The 24,954-nt window shown below is 40.6% G+C and overlaps 1 protein-coding gene across 1 annotated transcript in view; it reads right to left on the bottom strand.

Moving 5' to 3' along the window:
• ctnnd2b (catenin (cadherin-associated protein), delta 2b) overlaps window positions 1-24,444 on the bottom strand; it is a 240,464-nt gene extending 216,020 nt beyond the window's left edge. Inside the window, exon 1 of the mRNA XM_085378966.1 lies at window positions 24,327-24,444. The gene's annotated coding sequence lies outside the window, so the exon portion shown is untranslated. The remainder of the gene's footprint in view (window positions 1-24,326) is intronic.
• Window positions 24,445-24,954: the final 510 nt, after the last annotated feature.

Raw genomic sequence — 24,954 nt, 5'->3', positions numbered from 1 at the left:
TTTTAGCTTAATGAGATCAGCAGCCGTTCTCAGAGCGGGAGGTCAGGGTTCGAATCCCGCTTATGGCAACATTTTTTTTCAGTAAACAGTTAAACTCTTTTCAACACAAATTTCAGCTTCTTTACCCCTTTTCAGCAGAGTTTTTGGCTTTTCACCTCTTTTCAGCAAAAATTTCTGCTTCTTCACCTGTTTTCAGCAGAATTTTCAGTTTCTTCACCTCCTTTCAGCACATAGTTTTACTTCTTCAGCTGTTTTCAGCAGATTACACAACAGGGCATTCACACAGCATTTTCACAGGAAATGCAACTTTTACTAGGTTAAAATATTTCCGCTAAGTACTATTTTTCCTCTACGTTATTGCAGTTCTGCTAAGTAATTACATTTTTGCTAAGTTCTTATGCTTCTGCAAAGCTATTACAATTTTTGCAACTTTTCATCTTTTTCATCTATTTTCAGCAGACAACTTCAGCGTTACAGCATCCACACAGCATTTTCACAGGAAATGCACATTTTTCTAGTTATCTTTGTGTTTCTGTAACGATCCATCCAATCCAATTGGGGCATTTTTTTAAGCCACACCTTTCTTGTGATATATTTCACATAGGACAACTGGAGAGGCGAGAATCTGCTTCTTGTTATAGCTGGTGAATAGTGCTGTATGAACCAAATACAAGCAATTTTCTAACAACTTTCCTGGTGGAACACTTCTTGCCTAACACTAACTTTTCCCTTAATGCACTTTCAACCAAATCTTCACCCTCTGATTTAACGATTACTTTAGAAGGACTTGCTTGTCAGAATCATTTGGTATGTACTGAGCACACTTCTTAGTAGTGCTCATGAAGACTTGCTTCTCATGACTCCAACATCATGTAGTCAGTTGTCTCCCTATAAATTATGCTACTCTAACGAACAGGCAAATGTGGGCAATTCAGAGCTTAAGACATTTAAACTTTTATGTACTCTAATGGTACTCTGCAAGGGCACAGCTTTGAATGTGCTACAGAGCTGAGAGTGTTTTAGCTTGAAAGAAAAAAAGAATATAGAATCACATTAATTTGAGTGGGGATGTTGATCTTTTTGCCAGTTGTGAATACAGGAGGAGACTGAAAGAAATAAAAAAAAACAAAAAAACACCAAAGTTTCCACCTCTTTCTGCACAGCTTCACCCCCCAGGCGGTGGCCAAAAACTTAAAAAAGAACGGAAACAAACTGTTCACTGAAGGAGCAGCTCCGCATCTTCATAACAAAGTAGCCCTTGTTTAATGCTACATCTCTGTCTCCAAACAACAAGCCAGAGCAACTATAAATACAATCAACACCATGAATTATACATAATTTCCACAGATCCTCAGGGTGAGCTATGTTCATGAGAGGCTCCATCACATGGTGTAATTACAGAGGTTACAACAGTGGTGATAAACATATTGCGAAAACAAATTAAAACTTGTGCTACCCTGTTCGCCACAAAAGAATCCAAAGCTGCCTGTGAAGGAGAATTCAGAAATGAAAGTTACTGACTGAGAGAGCCTTCAAAGCGAGCAGTGCTGGTCAACTGCAGCGTTTTGTAGAACCTGCCAGAGGCTTGTTACAACTAATTTTCAGAGGGTTTAGTCAGTACTGCAAGGTTATATTTGCAGAGTGGGGTCTACCAATCGTAAAACCACAGGTTCAGTTCCTGGGATGTTTCTCAGGCAACATTCCCAAGACACATCCCAGCAATAAAACAGACAGACTCTATCAAAATATGCCCGAGGAGCTCATCCAAACCTTTAATTCCAGCAAAGGGAAATCTTAAAACTATACCTTTCTATGCTTCCAACTCTGTGGGAAAGGTCAGCCCGTTCTCACTCCCGATGCGTAATATACCAACAATTTGTCACGTCTCGAGGCGTTCCATGGGAACGCGAAAGGTGACCTTCCTATGCTACGCGTCGGATTTGTATACCCTCTAACCCTAACCATAACCTTATCCCTAATCTTAACCACCACCTTAAATGCTTTCCAAAGTGATTTAAGTAGAATAAACGTACATGTGTAGATCATTCCAAACGGTTCTCATATTTCCTCATTGTCAACTCGTAATATAGGGATATGTTGGATGGCCGAAAGCGCAATATACCGACGATTTGTCACCTAGCATAAAATGTTACGCTGTGGGAGTGACAACGTGTTGGAAAGGTTTGGTCAAAGTCTTTTCTTTGACAGCATGACTGTGCCCCAGTGCACAAAGCAAGCTGAATGAGGTTGGGTTGGAAGAACTCGGCTGGCCTGACCTCAACCCTATAAAACACTTCTGGGAAGAACTAGAACGGACACTGCAAGCCAGACCCTTTGGTCCAACATCCAAATGCTCTTCTGGATGAATGGGAAACAATTCTCAGCACATTCCAAAATCTTGTAGAGAGCCTTGCCAAAAGAGTGGAAGCTACTATAGCTGCAAAGAGGAGACCAACTTTTTTTTAAATACCTTGTGATCTAGAAAAGAATGTCATGAAAGCTCCTGTAGGTCTGATGTGTAGGTTGCCGAATATTTTTGTTCATATGGCGTATTAATATCTGCAAGTGTCTTGCATATTTGTTTCATCTAGTGGCCCTTTACATGCTGTTTTATGCTAAATTTAATTCTCAGAATCTCTTTAGTGAAGTGAGAGAATGCAAATCAACAATATCAACATTACCATTTACACTAGATGAAAGGTAAGAGTATTAATAGTCAACAGTTAACTCTTGGAAACATAAATGTCTGCACAAAAATGCTTGGCCATTGCTGTGATATTTAATGTATAATTCCAGTATGTACACCAACCGATGAACCAAATAAAGGATTTAATGACTTACTGATCCACAGCCTTCTGGTGCCATTGAAATGACCTATTTCATCTGCCATAATTGTGTAGAAGTGCAGCAACATATCACCATAAATGATCTTTTTTTTTAATGATGTCCAAGAAAATATTACTAATATTACTAAATTATTACTAAATTATATTGTGCCAACATTTAGGCAACAGAAGACAAGGGGATAAATTATTTACTGTTCCTTTAACTAATATAGTTAATGTTTTTTTTGGATGGGGAGCTCAAAAATAAATAAATGCATAATTTATCAAAATAGTTAATTTTTAAATAATGGCATGATTTGCTATAATCTGTCATTTAAAAAATAGAAAAAGTAGTTCTTGCATTAAGTGAAAAATAAGCTTCATTTTTAAGAACAACTAGTCATTATCCAATCTAACAAAAAAGTCAGATTTTCTCACCTTAACATTTCTCTTAACAATATTTTCTTTAATGTTATAACACAATTCAAGTTGACCTTGAAGACCTTTGTGAATGTAAGCTAAATGACCCCACTGCAAAGTTTTATCACACTTCATTCAAAACTTTATCACGTTCACAGAATGACACCGGTGCATGCAAACACTACCATAAACCTAACCTGCTTGGCAGAGGTAAAAAAAAGGGTTATGAAAATGAAAAAGCTCAAACAAGGACACAAGTTGTCTGCTAAAGTTGTGAGTTTCTACAGTATGCATTAGCATTCAAAGCATAAAGCACAATCCACTGCTACGCCTGCACGGTGTCTGCATACATAGAACATACATCTGAGGAAAGATAAGCTGACCATAGAGGAATTCATCCTTGGCAAAAGCATTCAGTACAAAGGCTTCCCATTGCTATTCTCAGCACTGCAAGCATCACCATTACCACCCCGGAGCACTACTAGCACACTGGCTAGTTACTATAGTGCCATGCATAATACATCAGCCTGACTTTGAAGGGCTTTTCTCTACAGATATGACATCACTGAAGAAATCGCTTATGGAAGGCAGCATCAAAGTTCCGCGGCCGCCTTCAGCTTCTGCCTCGGACCGTGGCTAAAGCTCAAGCCCAAGCGTGAGAGCGTTGGCATCAAACAGCCGAGATGACGGTTTAATGCGAGTTGGGGCACCTTGTGAAACACTGAAATGTCAAGAAGCAAATACCTCTTCAAAAACACTCGTAAGTATCATTTTAAGCTGCAAATGTGACCATTCTGGACAATTTTGGAGAGATAAGAATACTTGCTGCTTTCCTAATGGGTCATGCTTTCTGAGCATGACAAATCAAAGTCTTCCGGTTACTTTTATGGGATGCTCTGATGCCTCTTTGGCCTGACAGCACAGACATGTTATGCAATTTGAGAACAGAGCTATCAAAATCATCTTACATCAGGACCAACACAGCAGATGATGTCAAATGATGAGTCTTCATCCATTCAGCCATCCATTCATATTTACAGCTGGCCTTATGACCCCCATTAAATTAGCATTAGCGGCGGTTTGCCACGGTTATTTTTAGTGCTTATCACCCACTACAAGAACTGAACCAATTCCGCTTTCTTTTGATTCTTGCTTGCAAGGCTTCATCTAAACATAAAATAACATAAATGGAGAGATTCCCTAAGCTGCATGCCCACTTTCAGTGGGCTTCGTTTTGGCTTCTTTTCATCATTATCTCCAGCAGAACAGGACATGCTGTTGCATTCCCAGTAGCACTGATACATTTTTAGCAGTTTGTACAAAACAGTGCTGAGCTGCAGATGGGTTTGAATTGCCACAAAGCAACAACACAAAGCCACAACCGGCACTTCCCCCAAGCATCTGTTTAGCTTTGTGAGCTAAAAAAGAAAAGTGGATGCAGAGGCTTATTAAGCCACCTCTCACTACTGAGATGACACACGCGTTTCTGCTTCAGACTGGCCTGTCGTAGTCACTGCAGTGACATATGTGCCTTCTCAGTACTGGCTGGGATTCCTCTTTTTCCTCTTTAGCGAATGAAAAAATGATGCCACCTCTGCCCTGGAGTGTATATGGTGTGGCCAGTTTCTTCTCTTTCTCTCTTGCAGTACTATAAATAGTGGAGAGTGCTGCTGTCTCTCATATTTCATGTGTCACTGGCTCCCACAGTCACAAGTGAAGAATGCTCACCACATATATAAAGCCTCTTCTTGCCTCCCTCTTCACTCGCTTGCACTACTTCACTCTCCTGATAATCATTCTCCTCGTTCCTCTCCGTGCTCAAAGACCAAGTCTGACTCACCTTTTTTCAAACAGCAAGGACTGCAAGAAAAAGTAAAGCATTTTGAATCACATTAAGCTTGCCATGATTTTTAAAAGAAAAGAATAATAGCAGTGACTTTACACTTTGTGTTTTAATTTGAATTTGTAAAACGAACACTTGCAAATGCTCAAAAGTCAGGGTAGTGCAGCACTCGCATCGAAACCCAAGGCAGCAGTGCTACAATTAAAGGCTGTATTGGAGGGTATGCACATACATAATTTTCTACCAATCAAAAGTTGGTGGTCATTTAGAAATGCCTTTTACTAGAAGGAAAACCTTAGATACAATTATGTTTTTTGACAACCAGGGTGGTTTACCATAAGACTTGGATAGTGTAACTTGTGGATACTGCCTGAGCCGTGGTGCAAGTGGAGCACAGGCGAAGTTTGTTGTACCTGAGCTTTTTGTCGTTTTAATTTGTAGGGTTCTCATTTTGTTCATTCTGCTATTTTCAGCAACTGACAAACAAAATCTGTTAAAGGTGAGAAGCATGCCGTCTAGCTCTACTCCCATCAGTGACTAAAAAAAGAACAGAGGAAAAGATAAGCTAGTATATGTTGATTGTACCCACTTAACCCTCTAACTTCAATCAACCTTTAAGCTAGCTAAAAATAGGACTGTACTGTTGTTGAGATGCTGAAAAAGCTTGCCCACAAAAGGCTTTTTCACATCGGAGGCTACGATAAGGTTGCGTGAATTACCTAAAATTTTTGTTGAGCTGGCCGTTGATGACATTTTTGGCAGGCGCTCATAGTCATCAGGTGTACGCCTGTGCGCCTGTTGCTTCTCATTCTACAGTTCTACAGGTTGTGTGAATATGTGTCACACTGTGCTGATGTCAAAGTTCAGCTGTGTTGAAGTTTGACTGGGGCACCTGTGAGTGCTCCCTGGTCAGCGGGCTTGTGCTCTGGTTTGTTCAACGCAGCGGGAAACTATCATTGTGCAGCATAAACCATAGAAAAGAATGGGGTTCAGAGTGCAGTGCAGTGTATGCTGCTTCCTATATGAAAGGCAGCAGTCTTAAACCAACTTTAAAGTAAATATATCCATGTTGACTGCTAAAAAATGGTTTTGGTCATAGCTAATTTCCTCATTCATGAGTATTGTATGGAGGGGAATTTTTTAGATAACGTAACCCATAAAGTTGTGTTAAAACTAGCAGCTTTGAGTAACAGGAAATTATCGTTGTTTTTGCCTTGATCAGCATTTGATTATGGTTGGGGTTGTTTCATGCATCTTTTAATGCATAGCGTGTAATTTAATATTGTACAGCTGTACCTTGCTAGTAGAGAAGGAAGCTAGCAACTTCCCAGTGTTAGCTAGTAACTTCCCAGCTTTACCCATTCACTGTTTTTTTTTGTTTGTTTGCTTTGTTTTGGGTTTTTTTTGGTAAAGCGAGTGATAGCTAAAGGGCCAAACCCCAGGCTGCAAACAATCGTATCAGTTGCTATCAATGATGCTTTAGCTGTGGTGATTTGAAAAATGGAACCAAATCTGAATCTGCGAGTGTATTAACTCGCATACGCTGACCACAAAACTCACACTTTTCACACATTTTTATGCCACATGTGCATTCCACACACACATACATGCACAGCTAAAAAGAATTCCATATCTGAGGTGGGGCCATTTTAATAAACCAGAGTGTTATTACTTTGTTGCATCTGATGGGCTTTTCCTAAGGTTTATTATTTAAAAACACTTTACGGTTGAAATCATATTCTGATGTATTACAAGGCTATTGCATTTCATTTCCTTCCACTTACTTTAAATCAACATCTTTTAGTTTTTTGTCCTGGTGTGACGTTCATCAAGACCTAATAGCAAGCTCTTTCCTTTTCAGTGTACCTATTTTTCTACTCTTCTAATAATAATTTCCTGTCCTGATTCACATATTATTTACTGCTTCTGAAGCATTTGTTGTGCTCATAGTTCTCATGGTAGAGTAAGTGCACGAGGGTGTTTTTCAGCCTAATTATAATGGTCATGTGGTGCAAGAAATTCGTATTAATTACATTTTTTCTAGGCACAGAGTAGCCAGATGCCCCCACTTCATCAGAATCAGAATCAGAAACTTTATTGTCATTGTCATGAGAACAACGAAATTAAGAATGGTCCCCGATCATTGCATCATCCCTAGCAATATCAAAATATAAATAAAACAATAAAATTCAATAAATAAAATAGATAGAATACTTAAAATACTAATAAGATATAACAGTAAAACATTCACATACATTCCCACACACATGCTTCAGACCGTGCATAGATTAACACAAGAGTGGCGTGATGGACATTTTTTTGTAGTATTCAGATGTGTTATTGCAGTTGGATAACAGCTGTGTTTGAGTCTATTAGTCCTTGCTCTGATTGCCCTGTACCGTCTGCCTGAGGGCAACAGTTCGAACAGGGAGTGGCCAGGATGTGAGGTGTCTTTTATGATGTTTTGGGCCTTTTTAAAACAGTGGGCGTTGTGTAGAACTTCCAGTGTGGGGAGAGGGCAGCCAGTGATCTTTTGGGCGGTGTTAATGATCCCTTGGAGTGCTTTCCTCTGAGCCCCTGTGCAGCTAGTGTACCAGATGCATATGCAGTAAGTTAGAACACTCTCAATGGTGGCTCTGTAGAAGGACACCAGCAGTCTCTGTGTGATGTTATTCCTCCTGAGAATTCTCAGGAAGTACAGTCTCTGTTGGGCCTTTTTCAGCAGCTCGGAGGTGTTCACACTCCAGGAAAGGTTCTCCTCTATATTGACTCCCAGGAAGCGGAAGCTTGCCACCCTTTCTACACAGTCCCCATTTATGAATAGTGGTTGGATCTCTGCCTTTTTCCTTCTGAAGTCTATTATGAGTTCTTTGGTTTTTGAAGTGTTGAGGAGGAGGTTATTGGCCTTACACCATGACGTCAGCTGCTCCACCTCGTCTCTGTACGTAGACTCGTCTCCCTTGGAAATGTAGATCTTGAACACAACAATCGACTCAAACAGCCCTGTGGAAGTTGCTGCTCAATGTAGAGAAAACACTGAATTATCTTTTAACCTCTCCTAAATGGGAAAACAATAATGTAGCTCTCTTTTTTTTAACCTCGAGTGAGTGTTTGGCTTCAAAAGTAGGTTTTTATTGGGCTACTTTTTGTCACTGAAATCTGGCAACAGATGTACAAAATTCTGGCAACAGATGTGCTCAAATCTGGCAGCAGATTTAACAGAGCTCAGAGGGTGGACATATGAAATTATCTGCAACATGCTTTAATAATCTGTCAACAAAAGACCACTAAGCTCTAAACCAAGGCTAAGGTTTTAGTTTTTACAATAATATTAAATATCCATTTTATCCAGCCAGCTGCTCTGTCGTGGCTTACAAACTATAATCACATCATCTAAACTATTATGATGGTTTAAACTAGCAGTGAACCCCAAACATTTTCTATTCTCAGTAGAAATTCCATAATGTTGTAATCTACGACAGAATTACAAAAACTTCTATAATCCCAATGCCACTACAGGAGCATCTCCTCAATTATCTACCTATTTTCTTCCAGAGATAGAAAACCATTCACACCTTTGGTCTATTTAGAATCGCCATTATCCTAACCACAAGCATGCCTTTGGACTATGGGAGGAAGCTCGAGTACCTGTAGAGAACCTACACAGAGAACACGCAAACTCCACACAGAAAGGCCTCACATATGAGTTCAACCCAAGGACCCTCTTGTTGTGAGGCTACATTGCTATCCACCACACCACCACGCCGTCCCTCTCAGTGAATCTTTTTGGTTGTAATAACTTAGTTAGCTTTAGGGACGGATCATGACTAAGAGGTTAACATAACGAACATGTGCTTAAAGTTATAATGTAACTTGGAGATTCTAACCCATCCAAGCATCTATATCTATTTATTCTGGAAGAGGCTATAAAAACTGAAAGAATCTGACAAGGGTCAGTCAGTTTGAGGATATATTAAACTTTTCTGTTGGTAAGACTGATGCTTTTACCACTGTTAGTCGGTGTTAGCTGTTATTAGCCATTTTTGGTGAAATGGTCTTTGAATATAACTTTGTTGGACTCTGATTGTGATGCTTTTTGAATAAACTCTCACGTGATGTGAGACTGTGAGAGTGTAATCAAACTTATTTTTAGAGGGAAAATGTGATTTTTAAGATGCTAAGTCCTAACATTAGCTAGCTCATTGTTAGCTTATAACCAACTATTGGTTGTTTAGCTAGTTCTTGTCAGCTGTCTGGACATGGACATGTCTGATCTACTGACGATAAGTAGTTGTGTCAATATTGGGAATAATATGTAAATGTGTTAGAACCGCGACTTCGGTTCAGTAGATGAGAAGGAAGAGGACTGACACGTTCCCAGATACTGTAGGGGATCACAATAGGAGGGGCTTCTAAAAACCTTTAACTTGACATTAAGTGGCCTGTTGCTCTATAACTTAATTTCCTCCTTACCTCCCATCATAATTGTTGCTCACGAGCAGAAGGTGGCACAAAAAATATGAGTCTTACAAAACTGCGTAAAGGGAGTACAACTTCATGCTCCAACACTGTTTGGACACTGCACTGTTAGATCTTCGAAACTGAGGCTTTTTGAAGTTAGAGCTGGGAAAATTAATGCAAAAATATATACATATATATGTATAAATAAAATAAACACAGGGTTTAATAGTGGAAGCAGATAAACATGCAAAATGAAAGACCATGCAAACCTTTCAAGATTTAAAGGAAAACATTTTAAAAAAAGATCGAGTGAAACCGACTTTGAAGCCGCCCTGCTGTAGAACTAGAAGATGCAGACGTGTAAATTTTGAGAGGCCACAAAAACTGTTAAGCTCAAAATTATAGCTGTGTCAAGATGAATGCCTCCTCTGTGAAACATTTCAAAACGCAATATATTTTGATTAACAAGTTGACTGAAATAAGTGGAGGGCATACATAGCCAGCAAAATAGGTGACGTCAGTCAGACGACCAGGGTCGGACACAAACACGTGGCTCTAATGTTCTAGTGCACCATGACTAGGGCTGAACGATTATGGAAAATAATCTAATTGCGATTTTTTGCCCCAATATTGCGATTGCGATGCGATATGCGATTATTTTTTAAGGTCTTTGTCTTCTGTATTATTAAACAAAGACAAGCAATACATCATATAGTATGGCCAATACTATATTACATTAATTTTAAACTGTTCTTTCCTGGAAGACAGACCTCTGTTATGATGACATGAGGTGATGCATGAATTGATGACTGACATTTTTATTTAACTTCTTCAATCACAACAGTATATTTGAACATACACAATAGTTTATTTTTAGCTTACAAACATCTGAGCATAAAGTGCTGACAAGGAACCCTGGTGTAAACATTAAAATGAAAGTCAGTACAATGTGCAGATTGCAGAAATATACATAAAAAAAATCAGTGGCTTTACCACACTCAGTTTTTCGACATCTGTGAACTACTAGACAGTCATTCAATTAAAAAATAATATTAAATAAATAAAACTAATAAATAAAAAATACACACATCTTACTGATCTCTGCAGTCAGTAACATTACACATAAAGTGCAAACATAATAGCAATTGTATAAACACACACACAAACACGCCTTTAAAATTTAAAGGCGTGAAATTGGACGGTCTAGCCTTCTGAATCAGAAGGCTAGTTCTGATTAGCGTCACCGCTGTCTCGGTGGAGTTTAATAAACTCGGCCGTCTGCTTCTTGCTATCTAAAATATAACCAGACACTGGCGTAAATTCTCGACTGTCTCATACTTCTGTTTAATAAGTTTTCTGTTTGACGTTTAGTCAGCTGTGTGAAAACCAAGGAGGAACCCACCCGGGGGATTAATAAAGTTTTATTTTATCTAATCTAATAACTTTAATCTCAGCCAAACCGATTTACTCACGAACAAACAAAACACTGAAAAAAGCCCAACAATAACATTTTTAGGTTGTCTAAGTGACTTATATATTACGTTTAACCCGAGCAGCGAAACTCCGCGGTGATCTGAAAATGATGTGCCGGGAGTTGTGCCGTTCTCGGCCGCATCAGTAACCCTCGAGCTCCCGGCTAGCTGTCGAGCTGGTGGGTAGCAGACGCCTCTGAAAACGTCGAAGCACTTTTGCAAATATGGGATATCTTGATAAACCGAGCAGATATTCGATGTTTACACAACTACTTTCTCGCCTGAAAATATTTTAAAAGTTTATTTTGTGACCCAGAAAGATTAGTATGAGTAATTTTAAAACTTAGTAGCGGCCGCCATTGTTGGAAACTGGAGTTTGGCTGGGCCGCGCTATGAATTCTGGGATATGGTAGTAATTTGGACAGCCTTCGGCGCGTCGCTGTGACGTAATCGGTCTACAAATGCGGCCTCAGGAGGATGCAGCCCATGAATTTGGACATGTCCAGAGTATAATCGCAGCCTTTGCGGTTAGAAAATTGCACTTGATCATGTCGCGATATTATCGCAAATGCGATATATCGTTCAGCCCTAACCATGACTCCTTTTGGAAGTAATTCTTTGACAATCAAATGTAATGAGTGTTTATATAAATGTAAGGAAGAGGCCGTTGTTGTCTGATCAGTGTCTTAACTGTTAAGACAAGTTAATGGTGGATACTGCATTATTTCCCTGCCACAAATCAATGGAATTCATCAATTTTGCTCAAAGGCTAAGATAAGTAAGGACACACTGTCTTTTTGTTACTATAGCAGCTGAGAGGAGTACAAACGTGGAATTCCCAGCTCTAACTCACATATTGAAGCACATGGTGTGCAGTATGTTAGCCAGCTGAGCGAAAATCTCGGTGGGAATTGACCCTTAGCCAATAAACTGCAAAGTCTCTTCGTCTCTCAGTCAGACACAATACTTGGTCATTAGTGAGACGCTTAGCTCAACCTGACTAATCCCTATTAGTCAAACTTAAAAGGTCTGAGAAAAAATATTTCCTTGGAGTTGCAGTCAGGAGCACATTCTGGGTAGTAAGGAGCATAATGGTCTTATTTATTTTGTCTAGCAAACAGAGTGTCTGATAGCTGATTCACTTCATTTACATCTGTTTCCCAGTTGCAAATGTCCTGTTTATTCTCTGTCTTCAAAGCTGTTTAAAATACTTCAGTCTCTGCTTTGTCTCAGATGTGCCACTGAAAATCTTTAAAAAGTCTGATCTGCATTCTAATCAGTTTCCAAATTCCCAAAGAGTCGGGGTTAAATATAACCTTGAACGTAAAGGAAAATATGATGATGGAAAAACATTACTGTTATTAAAATGTGAATTGGATTTTAGCTTACATATAGCTGGCTCATTCACTAAATGGTTGGCTAAGGTGGTCCTCTATTGATTGCTCCTGTGTGCTTCTCTGGCCAGGCTGGTCAATGACAACACTCATTTCAGCCAATCCCAAATCCAGAGCACTGCACTAACAGCGCGGGTGTGGCCACGTGAGCTGGAGGGGTGGGGTGGGGAGGGACGACTTTCACGGGCACTGACTGGAAACAGCATTCTCATTATTTGCACTGCTTGTTTTGCATCTAAACCTCCCATAACAAGACCTTTACAGCTAATTACCCCTCTTAATGTTTCCAGCAAAATAAAAATAATATCCAGAGGGGGGAAAAACACAATTGTATTACAATTTTGTCTTCATTCTGGTTGTTCGGTGTGAGCGTACCAAGCCATTGATTAATGGCAATGACTGATAGATCAGTAAACCTGATGACTCACGTTATGTTCAATTGTCAGCTGTCTGGAGACATGAGGGTCAGGCCTCTAATCCGCTGACAATAAGTTATATCTGGCGTATGTGGTTGCTCTCTTATGACATAAGATAAGATAAGATAAGATAAGATAAGATAAGATAAGATAAGATAAGACTTTATTCCCACAACGGGGAAATTCTTGCGTCACCTCAGCTCAGGTACAGATATTAGAAGGAAATACAAAAATACAAATAAGTACGATCAATGAAAAAAAGTAAGATAATACACTATACACAATGGTAGCATACACAGTATGTGATTATGGATATAGTTGGAAATATGGAAGACATAAACTATATAGCTTGATAAAGCTATTGTACCACTACTATTCCATATATAAACAGACATACATAAACATGATGCCATCTTGGGCACTATAATAAAGATGGCAGGGCAACATGGCGGCTTCCACAAACCAATACATGCTTTTATGTATTTGTAATGGATTAACTCTTAAGTTTATGAGTATTAGAATCTGTGTATATTTAAGAGTTCAGTGTGCTTATTCTGTTAAACAACCGCATGCACACACAAAATAAACTTGTTGCACTGTTGTACATGGGTTGTAGATGGACATGCGGAGTGGTCTCAGTGGCACTGGACTCGTGCACTTTGGAAGACCTGCGCAGAGACTGACAACTCGGTGACGTCGAAGCGCAGAGGTGGGCAGTCAAGTCTTGCACGTTGACGTAAGGAACCCTTGCTACAGTTTTGCCTGTCTGCTAAAGGAAAGCAGCATTGCAAAAAGAGTAACCAGTTTTTCTCAGTAATCATGTTTTCAAAACTGCTGAAAGCTGAAACAGTAACTGACAATAATAACATTACATTAACACAATGCAGCTTGACAGCCAAAAACGTATTATGCCAGCCTCCAGGTGCTTGCTTGAAGTAGAGGTGAGGTAACTTTACTCTTTTCTACTTCACATCCACATTTCAAACTTGTAATCACAAAAACGATGACTCAAGTGACATCCCTTTGGGCAATTTATCAGTCTTTGTGCTTCCCAAGGGCTTCACCGTAGACAGTAGATACATAGCCCTTAAGCAACAATGAACATTTTCTGAAATAGTTCAGTGTTTGGGAACAACTGGGAGTAGCAGTAGCAAATATACTGGGAATGCATGTAACAATTGCAAGTCGGCTCACAGAGAGAACACGGTTGCAACAGCAACCTGTGCAATGCTGTTGTGTCTTTGTAAAATACTATTTTTAAATATCGTTTGGGACAAACTGGTGGCTGTCTGACCGTGCATTTAAGCATTGTCAGTCCACCACCCATCCTCTCCAAATAGCTGTGCACTGCATTATCTGAGCTACCCCACAACTGTTCATTATGGATGCACTTGTGTGTGAATAAAATGGCTTTTGCCTATGAGCATAAGCCACAGGTACGAGCCACACACATCACAAAGATACCCAGACTGTCTAGAATGCGATGAGGGTTCAGCTGAAGTGTGGCCTACATATGCAGTTTTCTTTGTGCTACATTTGGCCTTGCCTAACAGTGTTGGGTCAGCCTGCAACTCAACCACGTGTCCGTTTCATAAAGGCCAGATGGGCATTGTGACATTTGAGGTCATGTCTGGCCTACAGAACATTTGCCAATACCGTGCCTGTCATGGTAAAAGTAGCCCAGATTAGGCCCAAATGTATCCACTATCTGGGATTAACTCTGGATACAGAGAAAAACGCTACTACGGCTAGGTTGGAGCTTTTCCAACCTCACTACTTTAAAGAACAGAGTAAATCTATCAACATGGAGGTCCACGCTGCTGCCTCAAATCTTTGGTTTGCAGCTGCCTGAATGGGACGCCGAAGTGCTGAGCAAACCTTTAAGATAAAGAGGAGATTAGTGACTGTCAGGGCGCTGGCTGGATGTGAGTACAGTGAATGAAGAGGCATTAAAGCCAGACAAAGCAGCACCCAACTGGCCAGACGCCACTTCCTCTACCACACGTGTACACACACACAGACACACACACACTCTTAGAAAACTGCAGGCAAGCAACTGCTGGCAAAGGGTTCGAAATTAATGAGCACTCGGGGCACCAAAATGCCCTTTAAAGTTTAAAAAATGCTTAGGACATAAAAACTGTCAGAAAGAGAACAGATAACACTGCCCTCCATTTTTGAAGAACTCCTTTGCTTTTCATCCTCGGCGCATTTAATTGGTGGTGTGGTCATTTTTTTATGGCATTTAATAGCCACTTAAGGGGATTTTTTTTTCCTTTGCAGCACATCGAAAGCGTTATCGGTCACAAAATAATCAAGGACACAGCCTGAAGCGAGAGCATGCACTGACACCGTGCAGTCTGTAACAGACCCCACACAAACCACACTGTCAGCAAAAAATGAAGCAATGGAGGAGTGGAAGGTGGAGTGGTTGGGACAACCTACAGTGTTTATTCACCAACAAAAGCCATTAGGAGCACACAAAAAAAGTAACAATGAGAAAAAAGGGGGGGCAGGAACATCCTCTGTAACAGCACTGATTTAACACGTGAAAAGTCAGTATGCATATATCCTCTGCCGCTTCCAAAGAACCCAGGTGGTGGAGTAAAGCAGAGTGAGAACTGCTCTCAACAGGGTGATAAGTGTTGAATGGGTGTTTGACCACAATGTGTCATTTTTTAAATTATTAATATTTTTAGCTTTACAGCTCCAAAAGCTTTGCATGCTTTCTCCCGGCAGCATTAAAGATAGAAAGCTCATTCGTAATTATGTAAGGCCCACTTACTCGTAAGAGTGAGAACAAAGAGCGCCTGTCAGGCTGCAGTCGACGGTCCTTCAACGCCCACCGAGTCAAAAAAACACAACAACACACACATGCAAAGAAGCGAGAGCACGCAATCTAAATCTAAATTACATGTGGGTAAACACGAGACAAGAGCTGCTTCCTTTGTTGGGACAATAGAGCATCACTGCCTTTATGTGTGTGAGTGTGCAGTGGAGGGTAAACAGAGGGCAGAATATGAGCATGCAGTAATTTAACACCCCCCCCCCCGAAGAAAAAATTGAAATGAAATGGACATCGACTGGGAAGACAAGTTTACTTCTCTTGTTTTCTGCAGTCAGAAACCCTGACGCCCGGTTCAAAATCAAGTGATGATGCGTTATTTACTAAATCTTCCATGCAGTATAACGTAATAGCATTTTTCTGTGATGCAGCTAATTCAAACTAGAACAAACTATGATAATTTCTTTAAATAGGTTGACTGTAAATGTGGAATATCACTTGTTAGCTGTTGTGCATTTGGTTGGGACTTGAATTAGCACAAAAATGAGCCTGATATCAGACAGAATTCTTGATCTTTTTCTCAGCTAGTTACACACTGACTCCAGCCTAACCAGGGAGGGAATCAGAATCAGAATCAGAAAGACTCGGGCATTAGGTTCTCCCTAAACAATGATTAGATGCTAATATTTCTTTCTGAATACTGTCCACACTGATGCATCCCATTATCTTTTGGGGTATTTTTCCATAAGGGGGAGCAGAGCAGTGGAAAACCAGGTCCTGTTCTTTCATCTGTTGTTCATTAGGCTTGGTGGTGTCAAAAATAAGTGAACACTCATAACTATTGGGTCTCTTTATTTAATACCTTTTCAGAGATACATAACGTTACATTTGATCCTTCTGCTCTAATGGCTATCTTTGGAGTGATACCTCAAAACGTCACTTTCTCAAAACACGATTCGAGTTCTATTGCCTTTGCTTCACTCATTAAGGCACCTTGTACTTTCAGGATGGAAACAGGAAGCTCCTCCCACACATGAACAGTGGCTTGCTCATGAGGTTTTTGCATTTGGTAAAGATGAGATATACACTGGCAGGTTCAACCACCAAATTTCTTAAGGCGTGGCAGCCATTTCTAACATACATGGAAATATTTAAAATGTTTTTAAAATTTAAAAACCACCTTATCTGATACCAAATGTCTACATCACTATTGTGGTTAACTGTACACTGAGTGTCCCTTATACATTTTATTTTTATATTTGTGTTTTGCTTTGTTTTGTTTTTTGTTTGTTTTTCTTCTCCTCTCTTTCTGTTATCTTTTGGGGTATTGTAAATACTGAACAGCAAAGTATTGTATATTCAAAGTTTTGTATTAACATGCTGTTGAAACTTAAAATAATTTTTTTATTTAAAAAAAAAAGAAAAAAAATTGAACACTACCCTGTCACGGTCACAAATTAAGGATGCTTGAAGGCAGGTTCACAATACCATTAATCCCACCTGTGGTGCTCATTGGACTGCGTTTTACTTCAAATGTATTGGAACTAACTATGAATGAACTAACAAGGTAAGAGCCTTCTGTTCACTCTACTACAGGCTGAACAGAAGTCTTTTCTAATCTCACTGTTAAAACAACCATTTCAAAGCCCACAACCATTATGATAAATATTTTTTAGCATTGTTAAACATATTGCCAAAAAGTACATTTCACACGCAACATAAAACAGCAAAGTCCAGGGGGGCAACTCTCCCACCCACCTACTCACTGTGTCCCTCACACACTCCAAGCTAATTGGGAGTCGCCCCTCGCTGACCTCCCCTCACGCACAAAAAGAGTCATCGCCATGACAGCAGAGTTTTGCTCATTATCCCCAACAAGGGTCTGCCTTGTTAGAGCACAAACTGCCACGCAGTACCTGGCTGACATCACAGAAAAACCCGAGTCCATGTTGCCACAGCAACCACAACTCGGCAACCACGATTTGCCGGCGTTTTACTCCGTGGGGGATTGATTGGGTGAGCAATGCAGTGAAAGGTGGATTAGGAGTATTATTGTTTCCCTCGGTGCAGAGGGAAATACAAGGTCTGAGCTTTGCCAGACACAAAGAGAACGGTGGACCCGTTGAAACAATGATGAGAGCACTGGCCCCAACTTGGCTTAACACAGAGATGAAAGATGCCTCTCATTTATCCATTACTCATTAATTTGCTAATGTGCTGCAGTGATTAAAAAGTAGTGCGATGGCCTTCTGGCTGAGCAGGCTGCGGCTTGCTCCATGTGGTTACTAAATTGAACTAAATGTCATTGTTTAACTGAGCACATATTCACAGCCATGGTTGCTTTTTCTCTAAAATGTCTTTTCAGTTCACAACCAGATGGGAGCCACAGCAAATGTAGGTGCAAAGCAATAGGAGACTTTTGCAGCTGAAACACTCGACCATCAGGTAAAATGAACAAAACTCAGGTGAAAGAATGACGCATTTGACAAACAGCCATTACCCTCTTCATGTAGCGACTGTTCTGCTCCTCTCCCCTCTTAAAGCAGAGGAGAAGAGAAAACCACTCAGTACCTAAGACAGGAGAGCAAAGTGCAGCTGTTATTTGCCATCATCCATTAGCGAACCAGTCCAACCCATGAGTGAAAGCTGCAAAGAGAGGATATGGTTGGTAGTCGTTCAGTTAAACGCCCAAGCTGTGCTGCAGGTGCTCACACGGTGTCCAAACAGCAAATGTCAACAGCGGCACTGCAAATTTCCGTGAGTGTTTCCATTTAGATACACTCAAAGTTGAGTTCTTCACTCAGGTAAATTCAAAGGAGACCTTCACAATGTCGCATTTTTAAACCTCAGCCTTAACACTTTGGTCAGTGGGATGTTGTGTGTGTTCAAATATTTGAATTAAATTAAAAAAAAGCTGAAAGCATTAACTTAAATGTGGGCTGTGACATACTTAAATCGAAAACCCTAAGAGTGATTCCCAGGCATGAGTGATAGTATAAAAGTCTGGACAGAAGATTTTTTTTTAGAAATATTTCACTGTCTTGTGAAAGTTCACTAAAATGCGTGGGTGTGAATGAGATTTCTGAGAACTTAATGACTTATCCAGTACTGGAAACTGGTGATAAATACATAATAGATAGATAAATGAGCTGAATATTTGGAAAAGTTAAGGCAAAGGACTGGCACAAGAGAAGCCTATCACCTGCAAATGTGTGTGGATATGAGAATTTAACTGACGAGATGTCATTAAATATCTCTGTAAAGAAGATCAGGTCAGTATTAAAGGTCATGCTAAAAACAACCAAAAAACTACAAAGAGACATATAATTTGTAACATTTTCTTGAAGGATTTTTCAATTTCAATTAAATTTTATTTCTACAGCGCCTACAGACTCTAAAGACCCTACAATAATACATACAGAGAAAAACCAAACAATCATATGACCCCCTATGAGCGAAGAACTTTAGGGACAGCGGGGAGGAAAAACTCCCTTTTAACAGGAAGAAACCTCTGGCAGAACCACGCTCAGGGAGGGGCAGGGCCATCTGCTGCGACTGGTTGGGGTGAGAGGGGTTTTTATCTCACTGTACATGAATTTCTTTCACTTTCCCCTGAGAACACAAAGTCATAGTGGCAATCGTTGATGTTTGATATATTTGTTAACTTTGTTAAATAATTCTTCGTTTCTTTTTTTTTTTTATTGCTTTAGTTTCATTTGTTCTTTAACCAGGTTTTACAAAATGCTGCCCATGGTGTTGGCACCTTGTCCTGCTTCTTGCATCTCCTGCTGTGTTTCTGCTCTGAGTGGTTCACACAATAAAGAGGTTGTTGACCAGGCAACCTATCTCTCCATCTACACACTGATGGTGGGAGGGGGAGCCTGCTGTGTGATATGAATCAGATACTGCCATGATTGGAATACAATGACCTGGCAACACAATCTCTCTCTCTCTTCTCTCTCTCTGTGTCCATGTCTCTCTCTTTTTCAGAACAAGGTTATCAACAGAGATTATCTGGTTAGGACAATGGATGTAGATAGTGAAGACTTTACCTACAATTCATAGCTCAGTTTTCCCTGTATGCCATTTTTACATCATGTTATTACTGTAATGATGGCTATGAAATTAATAGCCAGAGGAAGAGAGCTGCCCTGTGGTATGGACATGATAATGCACAAGTGAGATATTTGCCTTTGTTGACAATTAGTCACTATAATAATTACATAATAATGTCAAGAATCTGCAGAGGACATTAGTATTTTATCTGTAAATCTTACATAATATCACTATAGAGGCAAGAGAAATGATAATATAGTAATGCACCTGCAAAAGTAGGTCATACGATGTTTTATTCTAATGAATTATTTGTCAAAACCCTATATGCTATTATATAGTGTATGTATAATATGTCTAATAAAAATTGAAGACCTTTTTTTCTCTGTAATTTCATCACTGAAGGGGCAGCTGTGGCTCTGGTGGTAGAGCGGGTCCTTTTCCATTTGGAAGGTCGGTGGATTGATCCCTGAGCCCCCCAGCCCACATGCCTTCTTGCACAAGTGCGTATGCAACTGTGAGAAAGCGTTTAGGCATAGATAAAAACACTGTGTGATTTGCGGTAGAAAGTGCTTTGAGTGCTCAATTGAGTAGAAAGGCACTATATAAGAACCAATCCACATCCCATACTTTATGTTGAGCTCTGGATAAGTCAAATTTTGAATGAACTGCCTCAGAATGCTGTGAATACTCACACTTTAAAGTGCTGAGTGTCACCGAATAAGGACCAGTCTAATAAGTCTATTTAGGTTACGCAGTGTTTTAACTTAGATCTCGCTTTTGTGACTGTCACCACCTATAACAGCATGTAAATTTGCTAATACCTGGGAACATTACATTTAGGCTCGCACAGATCCCACCGGGGTGAGAGACAGCCTGGTTCACCTGTGCCCGACGGATACAGCCACTTAAAACGGCTGGCTGGTCTTTGACAGGCCCATGGCCGATCCTCGGCCTTTCCCCAGCCAGTGCTGAACCTTTCCGTAAAACATTGATACAGATATTTGTCTGAAGCAAATATTAACTCGAGTTTGTTCAGACTGAACGAGCAAGCCACAAGGCCGAAAGTGACACATACAGGCTGCGGTTATTGCTGACTACTGCTGCTGAATATAAAAAAAGAAAAAGATTCTTTAATGGCACTGAAAATGTTTTTATACGAAAAACAAAACCTAAATTCAAATGCCCCTTGATTATTACTATTAGCTCAAATACATTTTGTAAAAACAGTATTTTGCACAATCGGAACAAATCTCTGAGGAATACTTACCAAATCATGTTTGGTAAGTATTCAAATCATATTCATAAATCTGTAACTTGAGCTCAGTTAGGGAAATCGTTTGATTCTGAGTCTTGCACAGGAAGCAGTAATTCGTGTGTTGGATCGGTCAGTATGAGGTTATTAAAAGTTTGTCCACATCACATGCATCATCATCTGAATATAAAACCTTAATGAAGCCTGTTGAGGCTGCAGTAGCCGAGGACGATAACGGGCTCTTACTTTTCTGAGCCGTGGCAGAGTCAATCACTTTACAGACTTTACGGCTTGACTATCCACCATGAATCTTTAGCAATTAGGCAGAGAAATGACGGTGGGGGGGGGGGGGTTAGGGGCACTGAAGGGGAAGGCGTGGTGTGTTGGAGGTACGCTATTATATCTCAGAGTGCCAGGTGAATGCACTCGGAAGACTGTAATGTCGCTCAGCGTGTTCAGGAAATGGAACATTTTGGAAAAAGAAGCTCTTTGATCAGTTAAATGTTGTGTGACGAGAACAGTGGCTGGCAGGTTCACCTGAGAGTGTTAAATCTGGCTTGTAGCAGTCAGTAAACACAAGCTGTTTGTGTGAGCACTCTGCCGGACCAAATGAATACTGGAGACAAGGAGCTGAAACTGTAATCATGCTCATACCAGAGCTGCAACATGATAATGATATCTATAAAGCTTTACGAGGTCACTTCTGGTAAGTCACTGGTTCCAAACCTGGATGTTGGGACCCCCCGAGGGGTCATGAGATCAGTATGAAATGTTGCTAGATGTTTGAAATGGAACTTTTTTATCATCTTGGCTCCCTGCAGCTGGTGACCTGGCCAGGTTGTACTCTTGCAGGAGATGCAAGGTGCAAGACAATTTTTTGCAAATATTTTTGCAAAGTACTTTCTGACAGTCAATACATAAGTAATACAATCTTTAGCAAGTCTCTCATTCTGCAGATGACCTCGCACTCCACCATTACAAACTGCAGCTCTCGATATTAATCCTTGTTCTCTGTAGCTTTGATTAAAAACCACTAAATAACTACTACAGTACAAACTCAGATAAGAACTTCTTAGACACCAGTTGTAGTCTAAGAAGTTGGAAGGTTGGATGGAGTAGGTTGGACCATAGGGAAGAAGTACTTCACAGCAAGTGAACTTTCAAAATAAAAGTGCTTGAGGTTTCTTCCTTTTAAAAGGGAGTTTTTCCTTCCCACTGTTGCCAAGTGTTTGGTCAAAGGGGAATCAACTGATTAATGGGATTTTCTCTTTGTTTTTATAGGGTCTTTACCTTACAATTAAAAGTTCCTTGAGGCAACTGTTGTTGTGACCAGGTGCTGTATAACTAAAACTGAATTGACCTCAATAGTCACTGCAGCTGGCCATTAAAAAATTCCCCCCAAAAGGCTGCTTAAACCTCAGTTTTTTACAAGGTTAATTTAAGGGTTTTCAGTGCACAGGTGAGGCAGATCATGTTAGATTTGCATAATCCAGCTAGCAGTTTCCCCCCTTTTCCAGTCTTTCAACTATTTGAAGTTTACTAATTACTAGTTGTGGCTTGTGGTTACGGTTAGAAAACTGTTATTATTAGAATGGACTTGTGTATTGGTGGACTGGGCCCACTGAGAGGTAACAGGTCATCAGAAAATGCACTTCTTTTCCAAACCAAAAACGGTTTCCAAACAAAGTTTGTTTCCCTTTAAAGTACTTCCCACAGACATGTGCTACTCTACATTTTTACTGTCATAACTCCAACAATTAATCTTGTAATTTAGCATAATCTTAAAGGTAAATGCAGCTGCAGACAACACGTTGTTCTGTTTGGTGCAGCTGAAAACACACTCTATAGTGTATCATAAAAATGCTCATTTAAAAATCTAAATTTCACAAATAATTATTTTTATTTTTCAACGGGTAATGACGTCAGACCTGCAAACAAAAACTGGATGATGTAAATGTATTTTTGTCATGTATTTTTTGCCACACCCTTTGCAGTCCCTATTTAGAAAAAAGTAACATTATTGCTGTTCTCAAATCATCCAAATGTAACTCAAAGATGACATAGTAACTCCTCTGGTTTACAGTCATTTACATGCTAACATTAACAGAAACATTGGCTAAATAACTTCACTTGGTACAAGTGCCAAAAGTGTCAGCCTTTCCATTCGTTCGGTGTCATGATGAATAGTTCACCGACAGGAAACATAACTGTTACTAACTAATGGTGATTTTTTTCCTCTGCACCTTCTCAATATCTCACTTCCTCATCATGAACCAATGACTGCCAAAATGATATAAGCCTGCTGACAACAAGTTACATTTCCCTGTACTACATTATCTGCTCTGCCGGTTAACCCCCTAATGTCCATCACATTAAACTTCTTATATTGAGGCTAGCCAGCTTCTCAGTTTCAAGGGGGATCAGTGAGCGAAAGCCCTATAGTCCATAAGAGAAAACACAGGAATTAGCCCTAGATTAGGGATCTAAACGGCTATGCAGCCCATGGTGGCTGGAGATGTACTGGTAGGCTGTGTGGGGGCTAATTCAGCCGGCAGTGGGAAACCCCACTTTCTGCCAGGTCATAGAGCAGAAATCCACAGACAACTGACAGGAGCAAACATTATGATGTTAGCTGGTGAAAAACATAGATTTTTTTTTTTTTGGGGGGGGGGGACAACGTGATGAATGACATTAATTACTCCACAGTTGAGAGCTGGAGAAACAGCCTGGGGCTGATCGAGAAAACACACTGTGGCGGTGGTGCTGCTTTTAGTGCTCAACATGGAGCACGCAGGCAGCAAGGTGCTCTTCATCCGTCCTCATGCCTCAGTGATGGCTGAGGGAAACTACAATACGGAGCGTCCACACGCATCGCTCTGCAAAGACAACACAAAGACGGTGCAGCCGGCGCACGATGTGCCGCTGACACCCGTGATAATCACGAGAACATCGCTCATATTTAGGTCAGCCTGAAAGTAGCCTAATACCATTTTCACATCAGCCAGCCCCCTCCCTCCTCCGACCCCCACACTCCCCGGCCTGATGGATGGACGGCGAGTGAAGCTGAAATATGGGGGTTCCATTTTCATTCCACGAGCAATGCAAGCGCACCACAGCCCTTTATCGCATCATGCCAAAAGCAAAACAGACACACACACGCGCGCGCGATCCACACCACGCCTCGGAATAAACTGACACAAAAAAGAAAAAAAAAACCCCACCAAACATCTGGCACACACTTCGACACACACACACACACACACACACAATAAAACATGCAGCCATATTCCCAGCACGCTGCCATGCTCTGGCAACAAACAAAAAAAATTCTAGGCATTTGCACAAATGGGAGGTGTGAGACGAGCGGAAAGAGGACTCTGGAATGACATTGCGCCTGCTTACTGTAAAATAAATTCCCTCGGGGAGGATGGAGAGCCTCCTTTTTTCCCTCTTGACTCCCCTCCTTTCCGACGTGCGAATTTCCCGAAATTCAGACCATGCAAAACAGGTAGTCAGTCATTCCACCCCTCCGAAGTATTTGGTCCTGCTCGGCGGTAGTGCGAAAGGAGAAGGCACAACCAGCATCCGAGAGAGGAGACAGCCAGCTGTGGGGAGGAAATGAGGAAGGAAGGAAGGAGCGGCCGGGCCGGAGCACTGCGCACAGGAGAGAAGGCAAGGAAAGCGGCAGAGGTGCTCTCTCTCTCTCTCGCTCTCTCTCTCTCAGTTCACAATACAACATCACCCTATCCTTGCTAGACAGACGGACAGACGGCTTGAGTACCAGAGTCCGCAGCGACACCCACTGGTGATGAGAGGAACTACAACATGGAGATGATAAGTTCCACGGAAAGGCAGCAGCAGCTGGAAGAGACAAGCATGTCTCACTTATGTTACTGCAGGTACTTTTGTCTTTTAACAGTATATTTCACTAGAAAAGGTCACATTTTATTCTGTTAAATAGGCCGAAGACACTTATTACACATTTGTGTCTTGATTTAAAGAGTTGGCTATTTTGGGGGTAGAAGACAGC

The sequence above is a fragment of the Diplotaxodon limnothrissa genome, linkage group LG18 (assembly GCF_057381915.1).
Source record: "Diplotaxodon limnothrissa isolate DT_005_m linkage group LG18, D_limnothrissa_male_GT1.1, whole genome shotgun sequence".
Classification (NCBI taxonomy): Eukaryota; Metazoa; Chordata; class Actinopteri; order Cichliformes; family Cichlidae; genus Diplotaxodon; species Diplotaxodon limnothrissa.
This window is presented reverse-complemented; position numbering and strand designations above follow the sequence as displayed.